Raw genomic sequence first — 11,687 nt, 5'->3', positions numbered from 1 at the left:
CCCTCTCCTATTCACGTGTTCCCTCCTACATCCAGCAGTTGCAAACATCTTCATTGGATTCAATGAGAAGTGTGTTGTTGAAAGGAAACCTTACATCCTTGAATTTCCTGTTATGTCTAAGGATTTGTTTGGATATCTTCATGGCCTCCAGTCTGCACCCATTCACATTTGAAATGAATGTATCCCTTTGCTCAATGTCCTAGTTGACAAATCAATCAGGGGTTCCTCTACTATTATCTACCACGAACCATTTGTCACGGGTCAGTATTTGGTGTTGGGATTCCTCCAGTTCCACATGCTATTAGAATGCTCTCAACAGCTTTCTCTTCATTGCACCTCCACCAATCAGAATCTTCGTAAACAATCCAAACCTGATGCTGAAATAAGGCGTATCAAATCCATCCTGAAAGTTAACAGCTACTCTCATCAGATCACTTCCTGTTGTAAATTAGGCAAATTCATAAAAGAGCCTAGGGTGATGTTGCCGTACTTGGAGCAAGGGAGATTGAGTGGACTTTTATTAGACGTGGACAAATTGTGACAGGTATAGACTCCATTGTCAAAGACTATCCAATAGTACAAAGTCTTGTATTTGAAGGTGTCGTAGAATCATAGAATCTCTACAGTGTGGAAACAGGCCCTTCAACCCAACAAGTACACACCAACCCATCAAAGAGTAACCCACCCAGACCCATTCCCCCTAACCTCTGTTTACCCCTGGAAATGCACTAGCCTAGACATTCCTGAACACTATGGGCAATTTAGCACAGCCAATTCACTGAACCTGCACATCTTTGAGCTGTGGGAGGAAACCAGAGCACCTGCAGGAAACGCACGCAGACACAGGAAGAATGTGCAAAATCACACAGCAGTGGATTGGGCAGCAGATACAGGGAGGAATCCCACTCAGCAAGTGGTAATGTCCAAGGACTTACCTCTGACAAGAGGGCGCAATGTGGGCATAATAATGATGTGCAAAGAGATTGAGCAAACAACTGAGGAAAATAAATTCGGATTGCAGGAACAGAGTGGAGAATCAGTTACTGACTGGATTGCTGTCAAGAGAACCAGCATAAATGAGATGAACAGATCATCTCTATTTTGATCTAGCACCTGATCTGTTTTCCCAGTCAGTCCCCAACTGGCAGTGAGAGCAGCCAGTCCTCATCCAGGTAACCAGCTGGCAGCAGGAAATCAACTCCTGCTGATCATGGAAGGATGGAGACTGTGAGAAACAAAGCTCATTCACTTGCAATAATTTCAGTCCGAGACAAGATCTGAATCAGTAGTGCCCTTTATTTCACACTTGCAAGTGGGTGTGATGTCCACAAGGCAGAGACAAAACACACTGAATTCAACAAATACTCGATATTTATATAATTTGGTTCCTACGTATTTTTTCTTATTTCATTGTTTCCCTCCCTGTTTACACCCTCCACTTCCCTAAGACCGGTACCATTACTCCTGTTTATCTCGTGTCTTATCCGGTCTTGTCTGTGAAAAACATGCTCATTCCTGTTCTCAAGGCCATTTGCCCTCATCCTGCTGTGGGCACCTCCTTGCCTTACCATTATCTACTCCCTCCATCTGTGCTGCCCCTCACAGCATCTTATCACTAAGCCCTTTTAATTGGGGTTTGTTCCTGAGTTGCTGTAAAAGTGGGAATCAGATGTTTATACCTACTGTTTATACAGGCCTGTCTTCACAGCATCTTACCACTAAGCCTGTATTTCTCCCATTGTCTTACAGTCCCATTTCTTTCTTGCAGACATTTTTAGCTAATACAAAAAAATTATGCATTTCCTCCACACCGATGTGAGTTCATTCACCTTGTATCAGAAATTATAATTGAGAATTGCAGAAGTAACGTTAATCTACCATATCCCGCAGAGACTGAGAACAGGAAAAGAAAAAAAACTGAAATCAAACATCCCTGACGCTGTCTTGGATTCTCATAACAGGAAACAACAATTGATATTTATATACAATTCCAACATAATGTCAGTGAGCAAACCACACACTTCTAACATAATGTTGCTGAGCCAGAAAGATGATATCTGGGCAACTTTTGAAATGTTTTTACTCAATCATGGGATGTGAGCATCTGACTGGGCCAGTTGGTTTTTTACCCTTGCCTAAATACCCCTGGTGAAGCTGGGGTGAGCTGCCTTCTTGAACTGCCACAGCCCATGTGTTATAGGTAGACCCACAATGCCCTTAGGAAAGGAATTTCAAGATCTTGACCAAGTGACACTGAAGGAACAGTGATATATTTCCAAGTCAGGATGGGGAATGGCTTCGAGGAGAACTTGCAGAGGGTGGTGTTCCCATGTACCTTCTGCCCTTGTCCATCCAGAGATCATGGGGGTGGATAGTGCTAACTCAGGGATCTGTGAGAGTCGTTGCAGTATATTATGTGGCTGGCACTTGGTGAAAAGTAAAGGTTTAAGGACTGTCTTAAAGAAGGAAGTGAAGAGGAGAGCAATTTCAGAATTCAAGGTCTTTGCTGAAAGCACAGCCATAAATCTTGGAGGAACAAAAATGGCACTCTAACAGAACATCTGAGTTACAGGATCTGCAGAGAGGGCTGTGAAGACATGTGGCTACAGCAGGGTCTGACACAGGGATGAATAATTGGGCCCTCTGTGTTTGTGTTGTGGGGCGGGGGCTTATCACATTGCGCTGAATTGGAGTGAGGTTCACTGTCCTTGAGTCAGGATGGGAGCAGGAGCCTGGGCCCAGGATTTCTGTCTATGCCGCGGGTTACGGAGACAGGGTCATGGGGGAGGGGCCATGAAGCCATGAATGGATTTGAAAACAAAGAATTATAAAATCGAGGTGTTGCTTAGTAAGAGTGGCTTAGTGTTGGTCATTGTGCCCCGGGCGGATGGTCAATAGGACTTTGTGCGAGGTTGGGATGTTGGATGGCTTCATTTAATGGTGAGACAGAAGATGGGAGACCAGCAGGAGTGGATTGAAATAGTCAAGTCTACATGGGAGGAAAGTATGAGTCAGAGACACCGACCACATTCCCCTGTTCCTGTCACAGTCACTACTTTAAGGAAAGTTCTCCAGAATTACATCATCAAATTCCTGATTGCTAATTCTCCATATTGTCCCAGACACTCCAAAGATTTGTGAATAAATCGCCCAAACTCTGCAGCAAACAAAGACATGGAGAAAAAAAGGCAGAATGTTTTCCTTTCTCTTTGAACCTGATTATCCACAATTTAAAAAGTAGATTGGGGGTCTGTTTGATTGACAGACAGGAATTGTCCAATCACATAATGGAGAGGTGCTACTTGGTAATGATGGAATGACCAATGACAGGAGAGTGATGGAAGCCAGAGTCATGTGATGAAACCTCGAGGAACCCATTACAGTGGACTAGGCCACTGTTAACATATACAGCCTTGGTTCAGATATGAGTAAAAGAAGAATAACATGCAGGAGAATTGGTCCTACCTGTTTGTTCATGAAGATGTAGGTGATGGGGTTGTAGATGGTGGTGGTTTCTGAGAAATAGGATGGCATGGAGGCCAAGGTGGGATGAATGTTAATGTCCTTATAGAGTCATAGAGATGTACAGCATGGAAACAGACCCTTCGGTCCAACCCGTCCATGCCGATCAGATATCCCAACCCAATCTAGACCCACCTGCGAGCACCTGGCCCATATCCCTCCAAACTCTTCCTATTCATATACCCATCCAAATGCCTCTTAAATGTTGCAATTGTATTAGCCTCCACCACAACCTCTGGCAGTTCATTCCATACATGTACCACCCTCTGCGTGAAAAAGTTGCCACTTAGGTCTCTTTTATATCATTCCCCTCTCACCCTAAACCTATGCCCTCTAGTTCCAGACTCCCCGATCCCAGGGAAAAGACTTCGTCTATTTATCCTATCCATGCCCCTCTATAAGGTTACACCTCAGCCTCTGACGCTCCTGGGAAAACAGCCCCAGCCTGTTCAGCCTTTCCCTGTAGCTCAGATCCTCCAACCTTGGCAACATCCTTGTAAATCTTTTTTGGACCCTTTCAAGTTTCACAACAACTTTCCCATAGGAAGGAGACCAGAATTGCACACAATATTCCAATAGTGGCCTAACAATATCCTGTACAGCCGCAACATGACCTCCCAACTCCTGTACTCAATACTCTGATCAATAAAGGAAAGCATACCAAACGCCTTCTTCACTATCCTATCTACCTGTGACTCTACTTTCATGGGCCTATGAACCTGCACTCCAATGTCTCTTTGTTCAGCAACACTCCCTCAGACCTTACCATTAAAGTGTATAAGTCCGGCTAAGATTTGCTTTCCCAAAATGCAGCACCTCGCAACTATCTGAATTAAACTCCATCTGCCACTTCTCAGCCCATTGGCCCATCTGGTCCAGATCCTGTTGTAATCTGAGGTAACCCTTTTTGCTGTCCACTACACCTCCAGTTATAGTGTCATCTGCAAACTTACTAACTGCACCTCTTATGCTCGCATCCAAATCATTTATGTAAATGACAAAAAGTACAGGGCCCAGCACCAATCCTTGTGGCACTCCACTGGTCACAGGCCTCCAGTCTGAAAAACAATCCTCCACCACTACCCTCTGTCTTCTACCTTTGAGCCAGTTCTGTATCCAAATGGCTAGTTCTCCCTGTATTCCATGAGATCTAACCTTACTAATTAGTCTCCCATGGGGAACCTTGTCGAACGCCTTACTGAAGTCCATATGGATCACATCTACTGCTCTTCCCTCATCAATCTTCTTTGTTACTTCTTCAAAAAACTCATTCAAGTTTGTGAGACATGATTTCCCACGCACAAAGCCATGTTGACTATCCCGAATCAGTCCTTGCCTTTCCAAATACGTGTATATCCTGTCCCTCAGGATTCCCTCCAACAACTTGCCCACCACTGAGGTCAGGCTCACTGGTCTATAGTTCCCTGGCTTGTCCTTACCACCCTTCTTAAACAGTGGCACCACATTTGCCAAGCTCCAGTCTTCCGGCACCTCACCTGTGACTATCGATGATACAAATATTTCAGCAAGAGGCCCAGCAATCACTTCTCTAGCTTCCCACAGAGTTCTCAGGTACACCTGATCAGGTCCTGGGGATTTATCCACCTTTAACCGTTTCAAGACATCCAGCACTTCCTCCTCTGTAATCTGGACATTTTGCAAGATGTCACCATCTATTTCCCTACAGTCTATATCTTCCATATCCTTTTCCACAGTAAATACTGATGCAAAATATTCATTTATTATCTCCCCCATTTTCTGTGGCTCCACATAAAGGCCGCCTTGCTGATCTTTGAGGGGCCCTATTCTCTCCCTAGTTACCCTTTTGTCCTTAATATATTTGTAAAAACCCTTTGGATTCTCCTTAATTCTATTTGCCAAAGCTATCTCATGTCCCCATTTTGCCCTCCTGATTTCCCCCTTAAGTATACTCCTACTTTCTTTATACCCTTCTAAGGATTCACTCGATCTATCCTGTCTATGCCTAACATATGCTTCCTTCTTTTTCTTAACCAATAAACCTCCCACTACGTTATGCCCATAAATATTCCCAGGAAAGGGGCAACACATGGTAAGATATAGAGTAAGTACTCTCTACACTATTCCTATCAAACCATCCCAGGACAGGGACAGCACAGGGTTAGATACAGGGCATCCTCTCCTCTTTTAAACACAAAGTAAAGCTGCCCAATACTGTCCCCATCAAACACTCCCAGGACAGGTACAGTACAGAATTAAATGCACGATAAAGCTACCTCTACATTATGTTTGCAACAAGTATGAAATGTGAGTACATGCTAAACGTATTCGATGGGAGTGTGCATTGCAGTTTGTCATGGATACAACTCCTTCACAGCCTCCTGAAGGAGAGTGAAGATTTGGAAAATGAGCAGGATCTGTGTACAATTGTGTTCACCCTCTGATGAGAAGGATATCATTAAATTGGATTTATAAGAATGTCACCAGGATTAAGACCATAAGACATAGGAATGGAAGTAAGGCCATTCAGCCCATCGAGTCCACTCTGCCATTCAATTATGGCTGATGGGCATTTCAACTCCACTTACCTGCATTCTCCCCGTAGCCCTTAATTCCTTGTGACATCAAGAATTTATCAATCTCTGCCTTGAAGACATTTAGCGTCCCGGCCTCCACTGCACTCTGCAGCAATGAATTCTACAGGTCCACCCTCTCTGGCTGAAGAAATGTCTCCGCATTTCTGTTCTGAATTGACCCCCTCTAGTTCTAAGGCTGTGTCCACGGGTCCTAGTCTCCTCGCCTAATGGAAACAATTTCCTAGCGTCCACCCTTTCCAAGCCATGTATTATCTTGTAAGTTTCTATTAGATCTCCCCTTAATCTTCTAAACTCCAATGAATACAATCCCAGGATCCTCAGCCATTCCTCGTATGTTAGGCCTGCCATTCCAGGGATCATCCGCGTGAATCTCCGCTGGACACGCTCCAGTGCCAGTATGTCCTTCCTGAGGTGTGGGGACCAAAACTGGACACAGTACTCCAAATGGGGCCTAACCAGAGCTTTATAAAGTCTCAGTAGCATAACGGTGTTATTATATTTATATTTATATTCCAACCCTCTTGAGATAAATGATAACATTGCATTCACTTTCTTAATCACAGACTCAACCTGCATGTTTACCTTTAGAGAATCCTCAACTAGCACTCCCAGATCCCTTTATACTTTGGCTTTACAAATTTTCTCACCATTTAGAAAGTAGTCCATGCTTGTATTCTTTTTTCCAAAGTGCAAGATCTCGCATTTGGTCACATTGAATTCCATCAGCCATTTCCTGGACCACTCTCCCAAACTGTCTAGATCCTTCTGCAGCCTCCCCACTTCCTCAGTACTACCTGCCTGTCCACCTAACTTTCCCTGACTCCAGTGACTTTTGAAAGATCTTAACCAACGCCTCCACTATTTCCTCAGCCACCTTTCTCAGAACTCTAGGATGTATCCCATCAGGGCCAGGAGATTTATCAATTTTAAGACCTTTTAGCTTTTCTAGCACTTTCTCTTTTGTAATGGCAACCATACTCAACTCAGCCCCCTGACTCCCTTTAGTTGTTGGGATATTACTCATGTCTTCCAATGTGAAGACTGATGCAAAGTACTTGTTAAGTTCTCCTGCTATTTCCTTATCTCCCATCATTAGGCTTCCAGCATCAGTTTGAAGTGGCCCAATGTCTACTTTTGCCTGTCATTTGTTTCTTATGTATTGAAATAAACTTTTACTATCATTTCTAATATTACTGGCTAGCCTACCTTCATATTTGATCCTCTCCTTCCTTATTTCTCTCTTTGTTATCCTCTGTTCGTTTTTGTAGCCTTCCCAATCTTCTGATTTCCCACGGCTCTTGGCCACTTTATAGGATCTCACTTTTTCTTTAATACATTTCCTGACTTCCTTTATCAGCCATGGCTGTCTAATCCCTCCCCAGATAATCTTTCTTTTCTTGGGGATGAACCTCTGTACAGTGTCATCAATTATACCCATAAACTCTTTCTATTTTTGTTCTATTGTCTTCCCCGCAAGGCTCTGCTTCCAGTCTATTTTCGTCAGTTCCTCTCTCATGCCCTCATAATTACCTTTATTTAACTGTAACACCATTACATCCGATTTTGCCTTCTCTCTTTCAAACTGCAGACTGAACTCTACCATATTATGATCGCTGCTTCCTAAGTGTTCCTCAGGATTGGAGGGTGTGTGTTATAAGGAGAGGCTGGTTAGGCTGGTAGTTTTTTCCCCCCTGGAACATAGGTTGAGCGTTGTCTTTATAGAGAATAAAATCATGAGGGGAATAGAATAGTTAAACAGCAAAAATCTTTTCCTGAGGATAGGAGAGTTCGGAGCTAGGGGGCATAATTTTAAGCTGAGGAGAGAAAGATATAAAAGGGACCTTGGGGTAACTTTTTAACACCGAGGGTGGTTTTTATGTGGAATGAGTTTCCAGAGGAAGTGATCGATACAGATGCAGTTACAACATTTAAAAGACATTTGGACAGGTACATGAACAGAAAAGGTTTAGAGGGACATGGGCCCAACGCAGGCAGGTGGGACTAGATTGGTTTGAGAAACTGAGCATGGATGAGTTGGATGGAAGGGTCTGTCTCTGTGCTGTATCACTCTATGACTATACTGGAAGTACACAGTGTGTGTGCAATGCAGTTTGTCACAGATACAGACTCTTTGCAATGTCCTGAAGGAGGGCAGCTTCCTACGGGAAGGATATTATTAAATTGGAAAAGCTGCAGAAAATGTTTCTGGGGATGTTACTGGGACTAGAAGGCAGAGATTGGGAAAATGAGCAGCATTCAGGCCCATCAAGAGTCACCATAATCATAGCAAACTCCAGGGACCAACAATTTAAAACTGGGGACGTCGATAATGTTATGATCTTGTGGAATAAATATTGGCGAGGACACCGGGGAGATCACTCAATCTTTTCAGAATAATGCCTTGGAATCTTTCCCATCTCCGAGAGCGGGGAACACATGCCTCCTTTAAACTCCCTGTTCCAACAGGGCAACACTCCCTCGGTACTTCACTTGCTGGGGTTGCCTGGGCCATGAGCTCAAATCACCAATGGCATCCTGAATCACAACCTTCCGACTCAGAACTGGGGTGTAACCCACTGAGTGTAAATGTAAAGGGGAGGGAGAAACACCAATCTCACCCTCAGAGAAATAGTCTTCAGGAGCAAAGGCTCATCCCATGGGTCTCTGACGGGATTCTTGCAGAAATCCTGCGGGAATGGGAAGAACTGGAGAAGGGACCGAAATGATTCACTCGGGTGACACTGGAACAAAGGGGTTCTCTCTCCCAGGATGAGTTAAAGAGACCAGGATCGTTTTCCTGAGACAGGGAAGATCAAGGTCTTTAAAATTATAACAGGGTTTGACACAGTTTCTGAGGAGATACTGGGTCACAAATTTTGTGGGTGGCACGGTGGCACAGTGATTAGAACTGCTGCGCTCACAGCGCCAGAGACCCGGGTTCATTTCCCACCTCAGGTGACTCAGTTTGTTGAATTTGCACGTTCTCCCCGTGTCTGCGTGGGTTTCCTTCGGGTGCTCCAGTTTCCTCCCGCAATCCAAAAAAACTGTGCAGGTTAGGTGAATTGGCCATGCTAAATTGCCCATAGTGTTAGGTGAAGGGATAAATGTAGGGGAATGGGTCTGGGTGGGTTGCGCTTCGGCGGGTCGGTGTGGACTTGTTGGGCCGAAGGGCCTGTTTCCATACTGTAAGTAATCTAATCTAATCTAAATAAAAGCTAAACACAAACAAAAGCAATCAGCAATTCAGGAAAAATTCCTTCATCAAAGAGTGTTGACATTGTGAAACTCAGATGTGCAGGGAGAGGTTAGAGTTATAAAGTTATACAGTACAGAAACAGACCCTTCAGTCCCACTCATTCATGCTGACCAAGTTTCTCAAACTAAGCTAATCCCACCTGCCTGCGTTTGGCCCATATCCCTCTGAACATTTCCTGTTCAGGTACCTGTCCAAATGTTAAATGTTGTAACTGTATCTGCGTCTACCACTTTCTCTGGCAGTTCATTCCACATACAAACCACCCTCTGTGTGAAAAAGTTGCCCCTCCTCAGGTGTCTTTTAAATCTTTCTCCTCTCACTTTAAAAAATGCCCCCGAACTTTGAACTCAGCCACCCGAGAAAAAAGACTTTTGCTATTCACCTTATCAATGCACCTCATGCTTTTATGAACCTCTATAAGGTCACCCCTCAACCTCTGATGTTCCACAGAAAAAATTCTCAACTTATCCTCTTAATTCAACTCCTCAATCCCTGGCAACATCCTGGTAAATATTTTCCAAATCATCTCTAATTTAATAGTATCCTTCCTATAATCAGGTGACAGAGCTAGACACAGTACTCCAAAAGTGTCCTGTGTCAAAAAGTGTAGTGCTGGAACAGCACAGCCGGTCAGGCAGCATCCAAGGACCAGGAAAGTTGAGTTTCGAGCATAATCCCTTCATCAGGAATGTTTGGGAGTGGTGGGGGGGGAGGGGGGGATGCGGCAAGAGGGCTGCGACATAAATAAGAAGTGAATGGGCCTGGTGGCAAGGAAGCTGGGAATACGATAAGTAAATGAAGGTGGAGGGTGGAGTGGATAGGTGGGAAGGAAGATGGACAGGTAGAATAGTTGAGGAGGGGAGGTCAGGAAACTGGTGAAATCGACATTGATTCCATGTGGATGGAGGGTCTCAAGTGGAAGATAAGGTGTTCTTCCTCAGACAGCACATCATCCTCCACAATTTCTGCCACCTACAGTCAGACCCCGCCTCTTTCAGCATTCCGTACAGACCATTCCTTCATTAGATCCACCCCCCCACCCCCCCAAACAGCCCACTCTCCACTCCTGGCACCTTCTCCTGCCACTGCAAGAGACATAGAATCTGCACGCACACCTCTCCCCCTCACCCAAAGGATCCTTCCACATCCAGCAGAGATTTTCTTGCACCTCCAAACACCTGTGTCCGTTGCTTTTGTTGTGGTCTCCTGTACATTGGGGAGACAGGATGCCAACTTGCAGAACATTTCAGAGAACATCTCTGGGACACACGCACTAAGCAACCCCACCGCCCTGTGGCGGATCACTTTATCTCCCCCTTTCCCATTCCACCAAGGATATGCAAGTCCTGGGCCTCCTTCACCACCATATCCTAGCCACCCAATGCCTGGAGGAAGAACACCCCATCTTCCACCTTGGGATCTTCCAGTCACATGGAATCAATGTCAGTTTCACCAGTTTCCTCATCTCCCCTCCCTCCACCTTATACCAGATCTAACCTTCCAACTCGGCACCATCCTCTTGAACTGTCCTTCCTGTCCATCTTCATTCCCATCTATCCGCTCCACCTTCCGCTCCAACCTATCACCATCTCACCCACCTTCATCTACCAATTGCATTCCCAGCTACCTTCCCCAGCCCCACACCCCTCCCATTTATCTCTCATCCTCTTTTCCTAATGAAGGGCCTATGCTTGAAACGTTGACTCTCCTGCTCCTCAGATGCTGCCTGACCTGCTGTGCTTTTCCAGCGCCACACTTTTTGACTCTGACTCTCCAGCATCTGCAGTCCTCACTTGCTCCAGAAATGTCCTCACCAGTGTCTTGTACAACCTTAACATGATGTCCCAACTACGACACTCAATGGTGTAAGCAATGAAGGCAAGCATGCTAAATGCTGCTGAAGGGGAAGACGGATAAAGGGGAGGGAGGGAGGGAGAAAGGAACAGAATGGTTGGGTGAGAGGAAGAGAGGCTTGGACAAGGCCTGTGTGGAGCAGATGGTCTGTTTTTGTGCTGGAAGTTATTGATGATTCTCTGTCCCATGGAGTAGGGCACGCTCGAGCTGAGAGTCCATTCCAGACTGAGATAGTTCAATCATTGGAGAAAGATAATATGAGGGTAGGGTGGGTAGGTGGAGCTGAGGTAGAAGACTATTGGACCAATGGGCCATTCAGTCCATTGAGGGTCTGCTCTGCTGTTCAATGGGGACCAGAGAACCTGAGTTTATTCTCCTTTGAACAGGGAAAGCAAATGAAATTTAAAATCACAAGGCATTTTAATAGAGTTAATAGAAGAATGTCCAATGGCTGAAGTATTGATAATCAGCATCATTCA

The sequence above is a fragment of the Hemiscyllium ocellatum genome, chromosome 31, assembly GCF_020745735.1.
Source record: "Hemiscyllium ocellatum isolate sHemOce1 chromosome 31, sHemOce1.pat.X.cur, whole genome shotgun sequence".
In the NCBI taxonomy this organism is placed as follows: domain Eukaryota; kingdom Metazoa; phylum Chordata; class Chondrichthyes; order Orectolobiformes; family Hemiscylliidae; genus Hemiscyllium; species Hemiscyllium ocellatum.
The sequence above is the reverse complement of the archived record's forward strand: the minus strand, read 5'-3'. Positions refer to the sequence as shown.